Source organism: Salvia miltiorrhiza, chromosome 5 (assembly GCF_028751815.1).
Source record: "Salvia miltiorrhiza cultivar Shanhuang (shh) chromosome 5, IMPLAD_Smil_shh, whole genome shotgun sequence".
Taxonomy (NCBI): domain Eukaryota; kingdom Viridiplantae; phylum Streptophyta; class Magnoliopsida; order Lamiales; family Lamiaceae; genus Salvia; species Salvia miltiorrhiza.
In genome coordinates, this window is record NC_080391.1 from 15,907,138 (window position 1) to 15,928,533 (window position 21,396).

At 41.4% G+C, this 21,396-nt stretch overlaps 1 long non-coding RNA gene across 6 annotated transcripts; it reads right to left on the bottom strand.

The window, feature by feature from the left end:
* Positions 1-13,388: 13,388 nt before the first annotated feature.
* LOC130986386 (uncharacterized) lies at positions 13,389-16,616 on the bottom strand. Of its 6 annotated transcripts, none has more exons than XR_009089247.1 (8): positions 16,159-16,599; positions 15,501-15,738; positions 15,166-15,254; positions 14,989-15,084; positions 14,455-14,576; positions 14,113-14,305; positions 13,939-14,029; positions 13,389-13,855 (listed from the first exon to the last, which is right to left on the bottom strand). It is a non-coding gene; the product is annotated as an uncharacterized LOC130986386 (long non-coding RNA). The 6 variants fall into 6 exon arrangements; XR_009089245.1 differs by having other exon boundaries at positions 15,176-15,254; positions 16,159-16,598; XR_009089244.1 differs by lacking the exon at positions 15,501-15,738 and having other exon boundaries at positions 15,176-15,254; positions 16,159-16,616.
* Between the last annotated feature and the right edge of the window lie 4,780 nt (positions 16,617-21,396).

Below are 21,396 nucleotides of genomic sequence, written 5' to 3' on the forward strand. Positions count from 1 at the left end.
CAGGCGCGACTGGAAAAAGACATCTGCAGAAGCTCAGAATCGCGCTTATATCCTGGGGGTACGAGATCAACGTCTGGAGTATTTCCTGTCTCCGCAGGGCCAACACTTCCTGGGGGTGATGCTGGAAGGCACTCTGGAGGCTTTCAAAAAGACTCCCGAATACCTGGAGGATTTCGGACCCCTTTTTGCTTACGTGATAGAGCGTACTGCTACAAAGGCATTGGAGATGGCGGGAGCCACCCCAGAGCAACTTGCTACCCTGAACCTGCACGCCTTGATGGACAACCTCAAGGATGAGGAGATAAATAAGCTGATGGGAATCCCTGCAAATTCTCCAGGGAAGCCAGAGTGGTGGTATCCAGTGCTGGAGAAGGCCATTCCCTATTTTACTCTTGGGATTGGATCTGACTCGTTGCCCTCTGCTCCCATGTATATGCCTGCTTTCTCCGCTTCCCTGGTGCGCTTTGTAAATCGGTTGCGGGATCCTACTGGCAAGAGCACCCGGACATTTTCTCAATTCAGCATGGAGCCTCCCCTGCCTTCTGACTTGGCACCCTCAGCTTTCTCTGACTCTGCCTCCTCCTCTGCCGCGGTGGACCAGCTGTTTGAGCTGTATCGAGATGAGAACCTATATGTGCAGGAGGCTGTGAAGCTGTTGGATTTGGGGACTCGTCTTCCCCCAGTGAGGGAAGCAGGCATGTTGCCCGTGTTCACAGAGAAAGCCGTTTCTGGCCATGCTTCTGCCAGTGGTGTTCCTCCCCCAGTTTCATCTGCCTCTGCTCCTGTCTCCTTTGCTGTTGCTCAAGCTGCTTCTGTTCCTCCCTCTTGATGTTCCCCCTTTCTCTCCTGACTTTATCAAAAGAAAATTTTGTAACTCTTTAATTTGTACCAACTGAACACTTACCGCCGGTTTTTGATGTACATCTTTGCTTCTTGGGCATGCTTTAATGAAATTTCTTTCCCGTCCTTGCTTCTTTTATCTTTGTTACTTGTGTTGTTTTCGCTGCTTGTTGAGGTGGGATTTATATTTCCGTCTTTCCCCTGTTGATTTGAGTTGACTTGTTATGCTTATTGTTGATGCTTCTCTGATCCCCTCCCTTGGAGTTTCTTTAATTTCTGCTATGAGGATTCCGTTGACTCCTCTGTCGAGGATTCGGACGACTCCTCTGACGAGGATTTCGATGACTCCTCTGGTGAGGATTCTGATGACTCCTCTGGCGAGGATTTTGATGACTCCTCTAGCGAAGATTCTGACGACTCTTCTGGCGAGGATTTTGATGACTCCTCTGGCGAGGATCTTGATGACTCCTCTGGCGAGGATTTTGATGACTCCTCTGGCGAGGATCTTGATGACTCCTCTGGCGAGGATTTTGATGATTCCTCTGGCGAGGATTTTGTTGACCTTTATGATAGGGATTTCACCGCCTCCTCTTACGAGGGTTTGGTTAATTTTTCTATCAATGATTTTGCGCTTCCCATCCAAGCTGCTTCCCATCCGAGCTTGAGCACTCTGCGCGGAGCATGGAAGACCCAGAGGGGGTGCAACCAACTTTCGCGGCTTACGATTGTCAGGAACGCCCTGCACGGAGCATGGAAAACCCAGGGGGTGTAACCAGCTTTCGTGACTTACGGTTAAAGCAACCTCTGCGCGGAGCATGGAAACCCAGGGGGTGCAACCAACTTTCGCGGCTTACGATTAAGTGCTATCTCTGCGCGGAGCATGGAAGGCCCGGATGGCACGACCAACTTTCGCGGCTTACGATTGTCAGGAACCTCTGCGCGGAGCATGGAGGGCCCGGGTGGCACAACCAACTTTCGCGGCTTACGATTGTCAGGGACATTCTCTGTTCTGGTTGGGTGTAACCCCTCTTCTCTGGTGAAGCATGATCCCTCTGTTTTTCCCTTGGCTTGCTGAGAAGCAATTTTTGAATTTAAAAATTGGGACCTACGGGTATACACCCTACTCCCCCCTCTGGTGACATGTGCAATACTCCGTTATGAACATGTTGGTTCCATTATTTCCTACTCCTTCCTCGGCCCATACACTCGCGTAGGCCCATTATCTCTTAGCCCATTTCCTAAGCCCAATATTGCTTCTATATATATCCTTCACCCTTCGCGATTTAGGTTATAATTCCCTCATTTCTTTTCCGCCGCCCCCAAACTGCTCTCTTAAACCCTAGATCTGCCAACAATTTGCCTCCCTAGATCGGTTGTAAAGCACTCAAGTAAGGGAAGTTCCCCTCTGAACACTCACATCCCTGAGGGCTCCGCCTTTTCCTCTGTACTTCTGGTGCAGATCCCTAACTTTGTGGTTGTAATGAGCGGACTTCCCTTGCTTGAGAGCGTTATTACCAGGTTTCCCAGATCTAGACGTTGGTCCTCCGGATCTGAGCGTTGATTCCTCGGATCTGGGCGTTGATTCCCCGGATCTAGTCATTGGTTTGCCCCTTTTCTGTATTCCTTCTCTGTAGCATTTTGACGTGTTATTTTTCTGGATACTCTGCAGGCGTGTGGTGGAGCTGAAGCAGATCTGAGAAATGAGCATGTCCCGGCAGCGAAAGAGAACTCGAAGTGTTGGATCATGGAAGAAGAGACGTCCATCCCTGATGCTTGCTTTCCCTTTGACCTGCTAAGAAGCAGTTTTTGTATTTGTTTCTCCCTTGTCCTGCTAAGAAGCAGTTTGCATTTTGAATTTAAAAATTGAGGATTATGGGTATACACCCTACTCCCCCCTCTGGTGACATGTGCAGTGCTCTGCACGAACATGTTAAGTAGCATATGTAATGTAAGAAAACGAGAATTGAAATAAACAAACACAACACCAGGGAATTCCCTAGAACCACATATCTGTTTTATTGATATTATGGCCCCGGACCTCGTTAAAACCCCTGTGGGGAAAAAGAGTATCCGGTCTACAAGTGATTACTCCTGCTAAGAAGCAGTTATACATAGAACTTTTTGAGTGTGTTTATATTCCATGGTCTGGGGAGAGCTCTGCCGTCTGAATCCGACAATATGTACGCACCGCCTCCCAAGACCTCTGTGACGATGTATGGCCCTTCCCAATTGGCCTCGAACTTGCCCACCGCCTTTAACGCATCAGCTCGCTTGAGAACCAAATCACCCTTTGACAATTTCCTCACTCTGACCCGTTTGTCATATCCCGCTTTGATGATGCCTTTGTACTTGGCCGCTCTGATACGGGCTTCCTCCCGCTGTGCTTCCACCAAGTCCAGCTCTGCTCGGCGGAGCTCCTCATTGTGCTCAGTGTTATACGTGGTAATCCGATATGATTCTAGTCGTGCCTCTGCTGGTATCACCGCGTTAGATCCGTACACCAGCGTGAATGGTGCCTCCCCTGTTGCCGTTTTTGGACTAGTTCGGTAAGCCCAGAGAACAGTGTCCAGTTCTTCCACCCACTTCCCTCTGCTCTGAGTTAGCCTCTTCTTGATTCCCTCACATATGGTCCTGTTAGCTAATTCCACTTGTCCATTTGCCTGTGGATGAGCCACTGAGACAAACCTCTGTGTAATATCCATTCGATCACAGAAATCCGCGATCCTCTGCCCTGTAAATTGAGTCCCATTATCAGACACAATGATTCGTGGTACTCCGAATCTGCAACAGATATTCCTCCAGATAAAGCGTTCCACTGTAACTTCATCGATCTTGCTCACAGCCTCAGCCTCGACCCATTTAGAAAAATAGTCTACTGCCACAATGAGAAAGCATTTCCCTCCAGGTGCTGTAGGCAGCTTGCCGACTATATCAATGCCCCATTTGTCGAACGGACAAGCAGCATACATGACCCCCATGGGCTCCCCTGGTATGTTGATTCTCCCGGCATGCCTCTGACAAGCTTCACACTTGCGGACGAACTCTCTGGCTTCCTGGTTGATATGAGGCCAATAGAACCCTGCCCGAATGATCTTGCGTACAAGGTCCCGAAATCCCGTGTGCCCACCGCAGCAACCTGCATGAATTTCTTCAAGAGCAAAGTTAGCTTCATCTGGTGACAAGCATTTTAACAGAGGTTGGGTGAAAGATCGTTTGAAGAGTTGATCGTTGATTAGACAGTAATTCTCATAACGGGCCCTCTGGTTGGACTCTCTGCTTAGCCGCTCCCCTATCTTTAGGAAGTGTATGATCGGAGCCCGCCAATCATCCCTGATCTCTACCGAGAACACCTGCGAAGTCTCCATCTCTCTGGTATCACAGAGTAGAATAATCTCATCACTCCAAGTTTGCTCCACCGCGCTAGCCATTCGCGCCAGTAGATCCGCTTTTGTATTCTCCTCCCGTGAAATCTGCTCGAGCCTGAATTCCATGAATTTTTCTTTTATTTCGTTGATTTTGGTATGGTACGCCTTCATCCTCTGATCCTTGATACTGTAACTTCCCGAGAACTGTTGTGCAACCAACTGGGAGTCTGTCTTTATGATGACACACTCGGCTTTAAGTTCTGACAAGATGTGAGCCCCTCTGACCACGGCTTCATACTCCGCCTCATTGTTAGATAACCGACAGGTAAATTTAATAGCGAACTGATATGTTCCATATCCTGGCGAAGTGATATATACCCCGATTCCGCACCCCTCTTTTGTCACTGATCCATCCACACAAGCCACCCAGAACTCTGGTATGGGACGACGAGTTGTTTCTTGTATAAAGTCTGCCAATGCCTGCGCCTTGATCGCCGTTCGTGGCTCGTACTCTACATCATATTCCCCTAGTTCCACCGCCCATTTAACCATTCTTCCCGACAAATCCGGGCGCCCCAACACTTGTTTAAAAGGTAAAGACGTGCGTACCACCACTCGGTGTGAAAGGAAATAAGGCCTCAGCTTTCTTGCCGTGATCATGACCGCCAGAGCAGCCTTCTCGATCTCTGTGTAGTTGAGCTCAGGGCCCTGAATAATTCTGCTGACAAAATAGATAGGTCTCTGATGACTTCCCTCCTCTCTGATTAGCACAGAGCTGATTGACTCCTCCCCCATAGCTATGTATAAATACAACGTTTCTCCCGGAACTGGCTTGGTCAGAGTTGGGAGTTTTGCCAGGTATACTTTAAGATCCTCAAACGCCGCGCGGCATTCCTCTGTCCATAGAAACTTGGTTCCCTTCCTCAACACTTTAAAAAACGGCATGCTTCGCTCTGCCGATCGCGATATAAACCTGCTCAAAGCAGTGATACGCCCATTCAGAGTCTGCACCTCCTTGATTCCTCTGGGCGGTGTCATTTCCATAATAGCTTTGACCTTTTCGGCGTTGACCTCAATTCCTGCAGGCGTGACCTTATATCCCAAGAACTTCCCTGTCGTGACCCCAAAGGTGCACTTTGCTGGATTCAACATAAGCCGATGATCTCTGACCACCGTGAAGACCTCCTCCAGGTCAGAAACATGATCCTCTGCCCTCACACTCCGAACAAGCATATCGTCCACGTATACTGAGATATTCTTAGCAAGCTAGTCTTTGAAATTTTTTTCCATCATTCGCTGATACGTGGCTCCCGCATTCTTCAGACCAAACGGCATACTCTTCCACCCATATACTCCACAACAGACGGCAAAGGCCGTTTTGGCGATGTCTCCCCTGTTCATCTTTACCTGATGGTACCCTTGGTACGCATCCATCATATGGATAATAAGGCACATCCTGAAGTAGAGTCCACCAATTGATCAATCCTCGGCAGAGGATAGTGGTCCTTCGGACAAGCAGCGTTTAAATATCTGAAATCCACGCACATCCTCCAAGTATTCGTTTTCTTGGGTACCATCACCGCGTTTGAGATCCACTCTGGGTATTGCACTTCCACAATATGCCCGGCTTTCAATAATTCATAGACCTGCTCTCTGATCGCAGCGTCCTTTTCAGCCCCAAAATTCCTTGTCCGCTGTTTTACCGGCTTAACCTTAGGGTCCACGTTGAGGCAATGCTCTGCCAGTTCTCTATCAATTCCTTTTAAGTCTGCGGTGCTGAATGCGAATACATCCGCGTTTCTCCGAAGACAGCTAATAAGCTCGTCTCTGACTTGATCACTCATGGTAGACCCCACCTTTGTCTGGAAACCCTCTTTTCCTGGAAATAATTCAATCATGTTGCAAACATCGCTGGTGGACACCAGCGCGGTTTTCTCTGTGGAGTCTCTGTCTTTTAATAAATCTGCCAACTCTTGGCGCTCCTCTGCTGGGGCATGCACCTCGCCCACTTTCCCCTTCTTCCGGGCGTTCGACCCCTCTGTCCATCTTTCCCTTTTCTGCCCCGCTGATTGTGTGAGCATTTGCACGTGGCATGCTTTTGATGTCGTTTGATCGCCACAAACTTCTCCCACTCTTCCACCCTCGATTGGAAACTTCATTTTTAGGTGAAACAAAGAGATAACTGCCCTGAACGCCGTCAAGGCGGGCCGGCCGAGTATGACATTGTACGAGGGTTTAGGCATATCCACCACTAAGAACCGTACCATCCTTGTTTTGTTGCCTGCAGCTGTATTGCCAAGAATCAACGGCAGCTCTACATACCCCAGGGGCATGACCATCTCTCCTCCAAACCCAAACAGAGGAGCATTTGTCGGCTCAATATGAGCGTTAATTCCCATATTTTGGAGACATTCCTTATACAAGATGTTTACAGCGCTGCCCGAATCCACGAAAATACGATGGATAATGCAGCCGGCAATGTCTGCCGTAATGACCAGCGCATCATCATGCAGGTACATCAATGTGCGTATGTCTTCTGCTCCAAAAGTGATCGCAGGCTCTTCTGCTGCATTTGTGATTTCCATGACCCTTTTAGGATAGTACCCTGTTTTGACTGCTCTGGCGACTTGTTTTTTGGCCCGATTTGATGTGGGCATCCCATTCTCTCCGCAGATCATGTGAACTTCCCTCCTGTATGGTGGGGGAGGAGGAGCTTGCCTGTCTGCCCCTTCTCTGCGATTATCCCGGTTATCATCAAGCCTGCGATCTCTGTTGTTCCCCTGCTCTTGTCGCTGATCCCGGTTATTTCTTTGATCCCTCTGATCTCGCGGATCCCTCTGATCCCTCTGATCTCGCTGGTCTCTCTGATCAGTCCTCCTCTGGCCCTCATTTCCTCTGTCAATGAGGTGGTCGAGATATCCCTGACGTACCAGTAACTCCAACTGGTGTTTAAGATGTCCACAATATTTCGTGTAATGCCCGAAGGAATTGTGATATTCGCACAACTTATTATTAGGCCCCTCCTGTGGCGGCCCCGTCCGATATGTTCCTGGTGCTCGAAAGAACGGCTGATCCTTTATCAACTGAAAAATTTCTTCCTGTGGTTTATTCAAGGGTGTGTACTCGGTGAACCGCGTAACCTCATTCACTGTGCGCTGCTGTTGAGACGGCATTCCTCCCTGGGGTGGTAATACCCTAGGAGGCAACCCTCTGAACGGGGCCCTTTCCTGATGTCTCTGTCTTTCGGGTGCTTCCTCAGCTTTCTTGACCTTATGCTTATCATTCTCCACTTTTCTTGCCATCTTGGCATCCTCCAACTGCAAATAACCTGGCAACCTTGCCATAATGTCATCAAAATCCCGTGCTGGACGAATTTGCAATTCGTCAAAAAAGATTCCTGGCCTGAGTCCTCTGACATAGGCGCAATTCTTGATTTGCGATTCAGCCTCTGGCACCTCCAGAGCAGCGAGATTAAATCTTGCTGTATATTCCCGCAACGTTTCACCCTGGTCTTGCTTGATATCCATTAGCGAAAGAGCTGATTTCCCTACCCTCCGCGAACTCGCGAACTGTCGTAAAAAACGCATTTGTAGATCCTCAAAGGAATGAATAGAGTTCGGGAGAAGCATCCCAAACCACAACTGAGCCGGTCCAGTGAGCGTAGTTGAAAATATGCGGCACTTGATGCCCTCCGTGTACATGTGCAGCGTAACCAACCCTTCAAACCGATTGAGGTGTACCTCCGGATCGGTAGTGCCATCGTAATCCAGTGAGATGGGCTTGTAGCTTCTTGGTAAGGTATCTGCCAAGATATCGTCCGAGAAAGGACTGCGGTTGTTAATCGGGTGGAACCTCGATGTCTTAGCTCTCTTGTACCCCTTATGCCTCCCCTGCTCCCTTCTCTCTCTGGGCGCATCACGAGCGTGGCGCTTGTGGATTCTATATTCAGGTCTACCAGAGGAATACTCCGGTTCCCGTTCCTCTGACCTCTCTATGTAGCGCGATTTTTCCGATCGATGAGATTTTTCTACCCGGTGCGACTTTCCTAACCTTTGTTCCCTGTCCTCCCTTCGGGATTTCTCCCTCAGTGATTCCTCCAAATCCTGGAGTTGATGTTTCAGCTGAGACACTTGATTTTTTAACCGAGCCTTCTCCCTTGGTCTTTCTTCCTCGAACACCAGGGAGACGGATTGACTATCAGACTCGTCAACCCTCTCCTTTCTCACAACACTGTTAAGTCTGACCCGACTCCCCTCTGGTCTTCTTTCCACTTCCCTGTCAGCAGGGTCCCCTTGCAGTTCCAGAGGCATCGCAGCCTGTTTGTTGATTGCTAGAGTGTTTACCTCCTGAGCAGCTGGAGGTGGGGCCTCAGTGCCCTGCGGGTTTACTGCTCCAACCAGGGGAGCTACAGTAGGAACCATAGACAGCATTGGTGTTCCCATTGCTTGGCGCATGTTAGCGTAACTGAGCAAGGCCATCATCTGCTCTGCTATCCCAAAGTTAATCGATCCCCCACCAGATGTGGGGGCCAAGCTCGGCACCTCTGACCCTGGCGTCATCAGAGCAGTCCTCTGGAAGTTACCATTCAATCCCATCAGCGGAGTAACCGAGACAGCGGGGAATCCCGGTGGCGTAGTGAAGGTTGTGTTGCCCTGCAAGTTGTTGAACAATGAGGTAGGCACCTCAGTGGTAAGCGCAGCGGAGTCGAACTCCTTTTCTAGGTTGCGGTGTGCATCGGAGGATCCCATGGTACCTACACATAAACAAAGTGAGAAACCATTCTAACGACGAAAGAATAAACCCCTTACTACCGATTGGAATCCCGACATAAGAAATCCAATAAGAAATCCCGGCCACCGGTGCAAAGACCGTTAGGAAATTCCCCACATAGTAACTCTATGCACTGGGAAATAAACCCAGGGCATAGATTAAGAAAACAGAGCTCGCATAATGGTGGTTTCCCCTGTGAACCCTCACCAATGTCCGACGGAGAAAACAGAGCACCCAAAGAACCGAAATAGGAAATCCAAAGACAAGCAGAAACAGGGCAACCACCAACAAAATTATTAGCGTAATACGTTAGAGATAATAGATAAACGGGAGTTATGTAAGGAAACGGACAAGATTACCACGGCAATCAACCCAAGATTATCATGATCCTGTTCTATAATAGTCACAAAGCTTATAAACGACAGGATTATCACGACCATCACCCTAATTATTAGCGTAAGGCAGCATTCAACGCATAGTACGAAAATTAGTCTAAGCAAACATGAAGGACATCCACGATTATTCTTCCAAACATAAATTATACCCATAATCCTCATTATCCTCATGATAACAACACCAAAGCACTAATCGACGTATTAATCAGCGCGAAACCCGTAAATCAACAAATAAGAGGTTCATGAGACAAGAGACAAAGTGCGAAATAATCTTTCCTCAGTTCAAAGCCCCTAATTAACAGCAAACGCTCACATCCTCCCTAAAACAGAATAATACTCCACCGCCCATAAGCACAATTCAAAGATTATTGGGGAAAACATGCAGATCACCCACAATTATCCCGTTCATACGTAAAAAAACACCCGTAAATTAGCAGCGTAAACCCAAGATACCGGCGACACGAGGTCAATCCACAGTTTATCGACGCAAAACATTAGATCCGTTAAGAGAAAAGCACCCGCCATAACCAAAACAGGGCATCACACCACAATTTTCTCATATAAAACATTAGATCAATGAAGAAAACACTAATTCTACAAGGAAACCCTTCGCGCGTAAACAATTAAACCAAACAAACGGTGAATAAACGTAGAAATCCCCAATTCATGATTTATACCCATCGCCACCTTTCCCCATGCATCCCCAACATAAAACAACGCAATTCACAACAGATTATCAGTATATTAGACCAGAAGACGCAATTGACCGATTGAAAACAGCTGGGTGTCCGAGTTATCGGCGCGATTGGTGCCAACGCCCGCAGATCCGATTGGAATTTCAGATCTGCGTACGCCGGCGACCGTGATCTCACGTCCTAGCATAGTAACTTTCCCACAGACGGCGCCACTTGGTGTTTAACGAAACCAACACCTAAAACTACGGAATAAAAGTCGTAAACTATACCTATTAACGTTGATCGGAAGGGATGAACTAGCAAACGGAAAATCAAGCACGAGAGCAAAATGTTACTGTAGTATTCAAGAGCAAATGATAGCGTAAAAATAATACACGAGCACGAGGCCTATTTATAGATTTACAAACGGAGGGGTAGAATAGTAAAAACATCTGCGGTGCATGCGTCTTGCGTGATGGAAGGGTACGCTGGTAATTTCGGTAATATGCGGGAGACCTTCCGCGCGTTTGTTGGCTCCTCTGATGGAAATGTCTTTTCTGGCAAAGGCGTCTTCTCTGGTGATGTTGACATCTCTGGTGGAGGTGACTCTTTTGGTAAACACGTCTTCTCTGGCAAGGGCATCTCCTCTGGCGGTAGTGACTTCTCTGGCACGGATATACTTTCTCTGGTGGAGGACTTCTCTGACGATGGCGACTTCTCTGGCATGGAGGACTTCTCTGACGATGGTGACTTCTCTGATGGCATTGACTTCTCTGGCGAGTGTGTCTCTTCTGCCATATTTGACCCGCCAGTGGGATCGATTCCTCTGATTTGTATTCTGTCCCTACTCTGCACATATTACTCCTCATCAATATCATATCAATTTATTTAGTATTTCAATTGGTAAATTTTCATAAAAAATCAATGTGTAATAAAAAAAATTATGCAAAATATCTTATTTCATGACCAAATTAAAATGAAGAAATAATTTATTTAATCACAAGTATTTATTTTTTAAAAAAATTAAATAATTTTTTATTCAACTAAATAAATTTGATCAACTTTTAGTGCAATTTAAATTGTATTAATCTCAATCACTTCACCAATTAAATGTGGGTTTTTGATTTGGAGAGTAAGAACATCCTTTTATATAGATTTTATTCTGGTGAAATCTCATGAAAAATCAATGTTCGACGAGAAGATTTAGATAAATAAGAATGAATAAATATGAAAATGTTTAGAGAATTAGGATGAATAAAAATGCAAAAATATGGTGATTCCACATAGGAGTATTCTATTTTCCTATTAGATATGTGATGATTTTAATACTTATTCTCGTCCTAAACCCATATAATAATATCAACTAATTTCTCGAATTTGTTTAAATTTATAAAATATGTATATAAACAAATAAAATATCAAACAATAATTAGTTAATAATCTCCATAAAATTTCAAACAATAAGAACCTATTTATTTCAAATATATTTACATATATTTTTATTATTATTTTCAAAGTTAAGTATTTTTTTATTTAGATTTTTAAATGGTAAAGTTTAATAATCATTTTATTTAAATTGTGAATTGCGAGATTTAATATAGATTCAATATATATGAGCATGTGTTAGATCAATTTGATAATGATAATTCATTTGAAATTATTTTTCATGACCAAATTTAATCGAAGAATCTATTTATTTTAAATGCATCTGAAAAGTATCCTTTTATTTATGTTTTTTTCATGGTGAAATTCAATAAAGATCAATGCGCAATGATAAAATATCATTGTGGAAACGATGATAATTGATAAGCTAATATATGAATGAAGATTAAACCTTTTATTTAGATATATCATTATGAGATTAATGTGGAAATGAATATTTATTTCAAATTGTTTTACATGAAAAATTAAATTAAAAATTTTATTTATTACACATATATCTTAGTATAAATTCAATATATATGAGAATGTGTAAGATCAATTCAGGAAGGATAATTTATGTGAAATTATTTTTCCTGAGTAAATAAAATAGAAGAATCTATTTGGTTTAAATACATCTCAAAAGTAACCTTTTATTTATGTTTTTTTTCCATGGCGAAGTTCAATAAAGATCAATGTGAGAATGATAAAATATCAATGTGGGAACGATGATAAGCTAATATATGAACAAAGATTAAACATTTTATTTAGATATATCATTATGAGAAATGAAGATTTATTTCAAATTATTTTATACGATCTAATTAAATTGAAGAATTTATTTATTTTATATATATCTTGGTATCATTTTCTTTATTTTATATTATCAAATTAAATTGAATAACTTATTTATTTAAAATACATGTAAGTATTATTTTATTTATTTTATATGATCAAATTCAATTGAAGAATATATTTATTTCAAAAACATCTATACTTTTATTTAGGTTTGCAAATATCAAAATCTAATTACAATTTTTTTAGACCTTGAAAATTATGAAATTCGACGGGAAACTACTTTACATTACATAGTCATAGCATATAAAATGATATTTATATAAATATTTTTTAATTAATTTTATTCGATCAAAATTAATTAGTGGTACAGTTAAAATTATAAAAATTTCAGCAATTTTCATTAGTTATATGTTAATTTTTTGTTGAGAGCTAAAATAGATTGTCTTTTATATAAATTTTAATTTGATAAATTTTCCTAAAAAGTTTATTTGAGATTGGAGATTTTAGAAAAATAAGAAGAACAAAAAATATTTAAATATATAGCATATGATGGAGGATTGATACATCGTATTTCTTATTAATTGTATATAAAAAAAGAATTTACTAATTTTATAGGAGTATAATTTTTTTGTATTAATAGGTAAAATATAAGACCACATTTTATATGTGGACATCATCTCATCCAAACCTTACAAGAATTTTGAGCATCATCTTGTTCATAGCTCGAAATTAATTAAAATTTTGATGAAAAAAAATATAATTTATTTATTTAGCCAACTAATTAATTAATTAGCCAAATAAAATTCAAGGTGAAAAACATAAAAAGGATGGGATAATATATTTTATAATCTTTTAATCAGATTTTAAATTCTACATCAATTTTTCTTAATTATTTTATGATCAATTTTATGTTCAACCATGGAGAATAATTATTGATTTAGTACATACCTTTAGAAAAAAAAAAGGAAACGAAAATTACTAATAAATTAATCTTTCATTATATAAATAAGAAATAAAAACATAAACTAAGAATATGTATAATGATAGCTTAAGATAAAAAAAAATAACTATGAGTAATGAGTATAATAACATGCAAGCACATGAATTAAGGTGGTGTTTTGAATACATTATAAATTCAATATACCTAAAAAATTAAAATTATATAATTTAAGAATGTATATAATAAGAATAAATGCAAATGAAGGGAGTTGAGGAATTTTGAAATGGAGAGATATGAGAATGTCATATAGGATAAGTCATTATCCTATTACATATGTAGGATAGATAATCTTTCCCTGTGAGTCCTTTGATTCCGAGAGTTAAGAAAATACAAGCTTGGCAGAGGAAGTGAATCGCAGGTCTTAAGACACCGACCAAGAATTCGCTGCAACCTAGTCGAACTTAGAAAAACATCAGGGATGCTGAAAGAAGTGACCAAGGCAAGCGCGTGCGGCCGGATCTCATTGCAAAGGTTTGCAACTTCTTCCCTCAATGTCGCAACATTCTCCGTTGTTAAGTAGCCATATCAGATAAACGCAGGATCTTCACCCAACATCACCATAACGTACATCGACCTCACGAGGCTCAATACATTCTGCATTGTTCACGAACAAATTTAGGGTCCACACAGATTTCACACGAACATGAAGTTCAATAGTCGAGTTAACTTAGACGCACCCTCAAGGACGCGTCTGTCACGCTGTTCTGAGCTTCCACGAAAGTCTGCAAGATTGCACGGTTGGTGAAGATCTTCAGCGAGCTGATTACTCTGCAGAAATAAGATACATATCATGGGTTAGAGATAGGATCGAAATTTGAGATTTAATTCGTGTTTGCTAAATCAGTCAATACCGCGATAAAAGCAGACTCTTTACTTTCTCCCTGAGCTTGGTATCTAGAGATTGATTTATGGAATACATCTACGCCTTCGACAGTGAATTGATCCAAACACTCTTCCAAAGACTCATCATCCCATGGAGCTAACTGTTAAATCCATCATGTGATCAAATCGATTTGATACATTATTGCATTTACTGCATATAACCTGAAGGGCAAAGTGAAAAATAAATAAATAAATAAAAAGATGAGAAGGAGGTATATAGCTAAATACATGATTGTGGTGGATATCCTTTATCTATGAAGAAGAAATGCAAATTACACAACTGAAAATAACAATTGAATTGTGCATGCTACCTCAGACTGAAGGCAACCTCCAAATATATGTTGGACAAAGCTCGTCTCTTCATACCTAGGATGAGCAGTCTTTTCTCCACCAAATTCATCAATGAAAAGACAGCATTTTATCAATTGCAAATCTGGCAATACAAAATCCACTTGAATCAGTAATTGTTTACCAGAGAGCTAAAATCACATTGCAAATATGTCCCCAAATTTGTATAACTGGTGAAAAGAAAAAGTCCAATAAAAGCTAATAATATAATTAAATAAATAAATAGTTTGATAATGACCATGGGATCCTCCTGCTGCCCACACTCAACATTACTATCAGTATTATTCAATCGTGAATGCTAATAGGAATGAATGCAGTATGACTCTTGCTAGCCCTTTCTACATGAGTTTGAAAATCACTCAGGAAACACCATTTATCCATCTGACCTGGCAAAGAAGGAATAGTCAATAGTACAACAATATATACTAAAGTACAAACATGAGTTATTGAATTCTGTATGATGGACTCAGACAAATTTATATGATCAAGTCAATTACATTCTAGCTTGTGGCCTCTCTCCAAGATGTAGGCAGATGTAGCCAGCATGTTGACGGGTGTATATAAGACACTGGAGAACCACATTAGCGAAGCAGCTGCAGAGAAGCAACACAGATCATGAGCTGACATATTTTAGATGAGCAAGAAATAAAGTGCATAATAAAAACTTCAGTTACTTATTTCCACCATTTATAAGTCCACAAGGAGGATAGCCTAGCTTCTCCCAATTGAAAAATTCCATGAATTCTTTATATGGGAACAAAATCTGAAAATCAAGGACAACCCAATGTCAAAATATAACTCATAATTTCTTAATATTTTGATAAAAATAACACATAAGTGTGATGCGAGGATATCACCTTTCTAGTGAAAGTTATATTTGATGATAAATTTAATACAATATGTAAAGGTTATGTACAAAGTTGTTATTAAATCATGATGATTTTATAAACCAAATCTGGAAATAAACTAAAATTAACCCAACATTTATATAACATGAATTGCAGATAACTTATCACATCAGCTAGCCATCGGTACACCCTGCAATGGAAGAGAATGGTCAGCAGCTAATGGGCATTCTAGATCAGCAAGCAATTCTGGAGTACTTCCAGAACTTCTGATTCGTCAAATCCATTCTTTCATTCAGTAAAAAGGTGGGAGCTCAACTTCAGCCAGCATAGTGGATCACTTCAAAGACAGGACATCTTCAAAAGATTTGCCTTTGTTCAAGAATCTTCTCAAGGAGAGAGCTTCATTGGAGAAAAACCCCACTGGATCATATTGGGTTATGAAGCCAGAATATCATGATCAATAATATCTTGTTCTTCTTGGAAATCTTGTTCTCTTTCACGATTCAATAGGACAATGTCATAGATTAACTAAACTCCACATTTCACATATTGACACTTGAAATTCGAAGAAAAAGTAATACACAATATTACTTAGGCATTTTATCGAATAGTTGGTATGCATTGGTACATTTGAATAAAAAATTAAAACACAGTAAAACTTCTGTCACCGAAAATCTCACGCAATAAAATACAATCAACAATTCAGCAACACAACCAACGATTCAGCAAGAATAGATTCTACCACACGTTTAGTTCAATGTTATTTCATCAAAAAATTATCAGGTAATAAATGGAATGTGTATATCATAAAGAACATACCTCAAAAATTGAATATTGATAAACCCGAAGATGACGGTGAGGGAGAATCGAACGTTGAGACAACGATGAAATCCGAAACCTCAAAGTGGGTGGTTGACGAATGTATGGCGATTGCGTCGCGTTCGATAGATTCGTATATGATTCAAAGAGAAATTAAACATATGTTTAGAAGAGCAATTAATGGGCGGCAATTGATGGGTGGGAAAGAGTGAAGAAAATTTTGAAATCAAGGCATATTTTGGAAGAGCAATTAACGGGGGCAATTGATTGATGGAAAAGAGAGAAGAAAATGTAAGGAATTATGCGATGTTGTGGCAAGAGAGAAGATAACTGCTGAATCTAAAGGCATACAATGTAGAATTCAAAGAGAAGAAAATACAGGATGGTGGGAGTGCCATGTAGGAGAGAGAATCACTATGGAGGCTGCAATATGTATTGCTTTATAGAATTGATAGATTCGTATATGATTCAAAGAGAAATTAAACATATGTTTAGAAGAGCAATTAATGGGCGGCAATTGATGGGTGGGAAAGAGTGAAGAAAATTCTGAAATCAAGGCATATTTTGGAAGAGCAATTAACGGGGGCAATTGATTGATGGAAAAGAGAGAAGAAAATGTAAGGAATTATGCGATGTTGTGGCAAGAGAGAAGATAACTGCTGAATCTAAAGGCATACAATGTAGAATTCAAAGAGAAGAAAATACAGGATGGTGGGAGTGCCATGTAGGAGAGAGAATCACTATGGAGGCTGCAATATGTATTGCTTTATAGAATTGATAGATATACCAAGCAAAGAAATGGAATGAAGGTAGGAATCATCGTTCTATTCACACCTCTATTCCATCATACCAATCACCTCTTTAGTGTTCATTTTGTTCAAGTAAAGGAATAAAAAGTGAATGGAATCAAATAAAGAGGTGGATGGTAACAATAACTATTACTTTTATTGGGTGTTTGGTTTAACAATAAAAATGAATTAGTAAGAAATTTCCTTTTTTTTTTTGTTTCCCTTCTATTTTAAGGGGTAACAAATTGAGTGATCGGATTACCTTCAACTAAGATAACGATTAACTTATTATTTAAATCAAACAACAAATAATGGATTTAATTTAATTAATGTTGGATTTGTATACTGAAAGCAAGAACGTTTTATGCTTGTATACAATGATTCCTCTTTTCACTATTTAATCTCCTATCTGATTGGGTTCATGATTGCATATGTATGTTCTTTATCTCTATATAAGTAGATTATATGGTGTGTTGTAGATCACAGAAGACCATATAATTGGATTAACCTTAAGAGATATAATATAATCACAACCGAAATAACTCTAGGACAAGTTATTGGTTTAGGTTGCGGTATAGATGGAAGTAGTTTGTCTTGACTACTTATCTATACTGGTACGTAATACGTATTGATAGGACCACAGTGAGATATATTCTTTTATCTGACTTAAGTGAAGAATTAGAGATCTCGGTGACTTATAAGATCTTAATACTAATAAGATGTTAGATATATATGTTGATTCGTCTATCACTTTGACTTACTATGAGCGAGAGTTATATAGTAACTTGAGTACTCTGTATCTTGGGTGATAGCGGTTAATATATGATACCTGATTATCTGTATTGGTACTCGTATCCGTATAGGATAATGACATCCCCTTAAGGAGCTCAATAATGTTTATTGCGCTAAACCCTGCAGGTTGATTAAGTTCAGGCGCAATAATAAAGTTTGAGTGGTACTGCTTAAGGATTACAAAAAGATTAATTAATTGAGGCTGTCAGAGCTCTAATTAATTAATGGATGTCGGATATTTTAAATACGAGGATTTAATAAGTCTAAATACAAGCCCCGACTCATCACCGGTAATAAAGGGGTAAGTCAATATTGGTTCTCTAGTGGAATGAACTGATATTTATAAATTAATTATGGTCTGGGCTGACCATAGATAAATTAATTTATTTGAGGCCCATCTTTATTCCTTGTATTTGGTCCCTGGACTGGCCCAAAGTCTCCCAGCCCAGATAGAGCCAAAAAACGCCCCACACCCTAAAACTGGCGCCTCTCCATTTTCTGTATTATATAATACAGCTGTCAGCTCTCAGGAAAAATACACTGATAATTATTAGAGTTTGAGAACTGAGAAGAGGCGCAGAAACACGTGGGGATTTCTAGCTTGGGATTTCTCACAGTTCGTTGTCCATCCAACGGTGAGACTTGAGCGGGATACAGTCGAGAAGATCAGAACTGGAGTCTTTCGACACAATCATCAACAACCTGTGCATCCGATTCACAAGTAAGTAATTCCTAACACCTATGTGCAGCTGTTAAATTCATAGGAGCATGTTAGGATTAATCGTTGTATGATAAATTAATAATAACCAAGAAACGATCATCGGGCAAACGGAACGTTAATTCAATTTAATATTCCTTCAATTGGTATCAGAGCCCAGGATTATTTTCTTGGCTCTATTATTAATTTATGTACGATTAATAATGTGCGTTGTTTTTATTGCTGTTGTTCTTCGTGGTCTGTTGATTCGTGGAATACGTCGTTTGACGTTGTAATCGTTTTTTCACCACGAGAAAATCCGTGGTTAGATTAGGATTTCAATTTGTTTTTTGTTTTTCCGTTGTAATCTGTAAAACTGATGAACGAGACGAGCACGACGACGAATCAATGACGATGAACGGTGTAAGGAGGAAGCGTACGGAACCGGGCACGAGGGGCTGCGGGCGTCGAAGGGCAGCGCGCCCAGGCCGGCGCCGCGCGGCCGCTGTTGCTTCTGATCTGCACGTGTACTATGGCGAGGCGAGGCGGGATGTGGCGAGGTGTGCGACGGGAAGCGGCGGGCAGAGGTGGTGCGGGGCAGGGGCTGCGCCTGCGCGCCCGGCGGGCGGCGCGCTGCCGCTGCTGTTGCCGCACGCTGGAGCCGCTGCCGCGCTGCTGTCGCCGTCTGTTGCTGCTGCTGGAGACGCCGAGGCCGAGCTAGGCGAGGGCTGCCGCGCCGGGCAACTGCTGCTCGCACAGGAGGCTGCCGCCGAGGGCTGCTGCTGGCTGTTGCTGCTGCTGGAAGCACTGTGCGCTGCCGGCGGGCTGCTGCAGCGCCTGGTGGTGGCTGTGCGGCGGAGGGCAGGCTGCCAAGGGAGGCGGCGGCGCCTAGGGGGTCCCAAACCCTAGGTGGCCGAGTCTTCCAAACCCTAGGGGGCCCAAACCCTAGTTCTTCCAAAGACGGGCCTATGTGTTCGGGCCTTTTTAGTTTTGGGCTTGTTTTATTTATTTTATTTTATTTTTAAAATAGAATAGATGTTGGGATTCCACGAATGGGTCACGAAGAATTTTAATTCTTTTTTTATTGTTCTTTGCATGCCGTGGTGTTAATCCCTTATGCTCTTAACTTGCTTTTGTTCGTCTTTGCTTGTTAATATGCTTTATTAATTGCGCTTAGACAAGCATGATAGTAGGTTTATCGTTTTCTTAAGCATGTTTTAGAATTCTGCGAGCATGTTTTACATGTTGCGTTCTAGAAAAGCATGATTAGGATTATGTGCTTGAGCATGAACAAACCTTTTGAAGTTAAAAAGACTAAGCAGTTTTAATAATTTTAAATCTTTAAAATTATTTCTAGACCTCCACATGCGGTCTCTAGACAAAGTGATTAGCAATATGAGTAAGCGTCCACCCTTCGTGGCTTACTTCATTTTTGTTTTTCATAAGTTTGTCAGAAGAGGTTTCTATAAAATATTTAAACCATTAAAGTAGTGGAAGTTATGCAGTAAACGTCCACCCTTCGTGGCTTACTTGTATAATTTTTCACAAGTACTTTGGAGAATGGAATTAAATAAGATAACTAAGAAAATTAAATAGAAAGCGGCATGGTCCGAGTGAGTATGCCAATTTCAAGAATTTAATTTTCAAGGTTAAAATGTGGCCATTGCTTAGATATCGTTTCAAGTACAATGTACAACTCCCCAACGGAGTCCCTTCTTGAATATGATATAGTCTAGTTAAGGTGCCAACTATTAATTTCTTTTGTCAAAATGTAAAATTGACATGGATGGAAATTAAATGACTAAGTAAATAGTCTGGTTGAGGAGTTTGTGTGTAAACGTCCACCCTTCGTGGCTTGCACATGAAACTCTTTGAGCGGTTGGAGGTTTCACTAATATTATTTTTATCAAAAGGTTACAATATTATTGTTACGAACTATATGCGTTCATGTTCTTACATGTTTAAATTGTTTACTTTCAGATATGTCTATGTCTCCGATTATTAACATTCTAGCCAATAATCCTCTCACCGGTCCTAATTATACCGAATGGAAACGCCACATAATGTATATTCTTGACGCTGATGAGCACAGTTTTGTGCTTACTACTCCACGTCCCGCGGCCTTAACTGATCAGTCGACTGATGCGGAACGTGAGGCGCATAGAAGGTGGCACAAATCGAATAATATGGCCAAGTGCTATATTATGATGACTATGTCGCAAACTTTGCAACTCCAGCATCAGGGCATGGACGATGCGACTATGATCATGTTAAATCTCTCTGAGGTTTATGGGGAGTCCGAAAGATCTGCCCGCTTTAACATGATGAGAGAAATCTTGGCATGTAAGATGAGCGACGGCAGTTCTGTGCACGATCATGTCATGCATATGATAAATTTGTTTGACAGGCTTGATCTGCTAGGAGGGGGTATCGAAGGCGAAGCCAAAGTCGATATCATCCTCAACACTCTCCCCAAATCCTATGAGAACTTCCGTCTCAACGTCGTTATGAGCAAGGCCAACTATACTCTCAATGAGTTGTTGAATGCTCTGGTTACAGCAGAGGGAGTCATGGGCACGCGAAAAGGGAAAGAGGTTCTTGTCGCTGCCAAGGGATCTACTTCTTCGTCGAAAGGCGGAAAAAAAAGTGGAAGGTGACTCATCCAAAAACACCTAACGGATGGACTCGAATTTATACGAGGTCGTCCTAGGGTGGTAAGGTGACTCAAGTCGTCTCACAAGGAAGACTTAGCAGGGCTCTAACCGTATTGCTCACAAGAAACTTAAAAGAAATCTAAACACTCTAATCGGGTAATTGGGTCTGGCACTCTCTCCGATTAACTAGCGCGTAATTAAATAAGCTTGTAATTATCTAATGCAGAATCAACAGAAAGCATATAAATCTATCTAGGCGGAATGAGAAGGAAGCAGATTAAGAACGCAGGAAACTAAGAAACCTAGG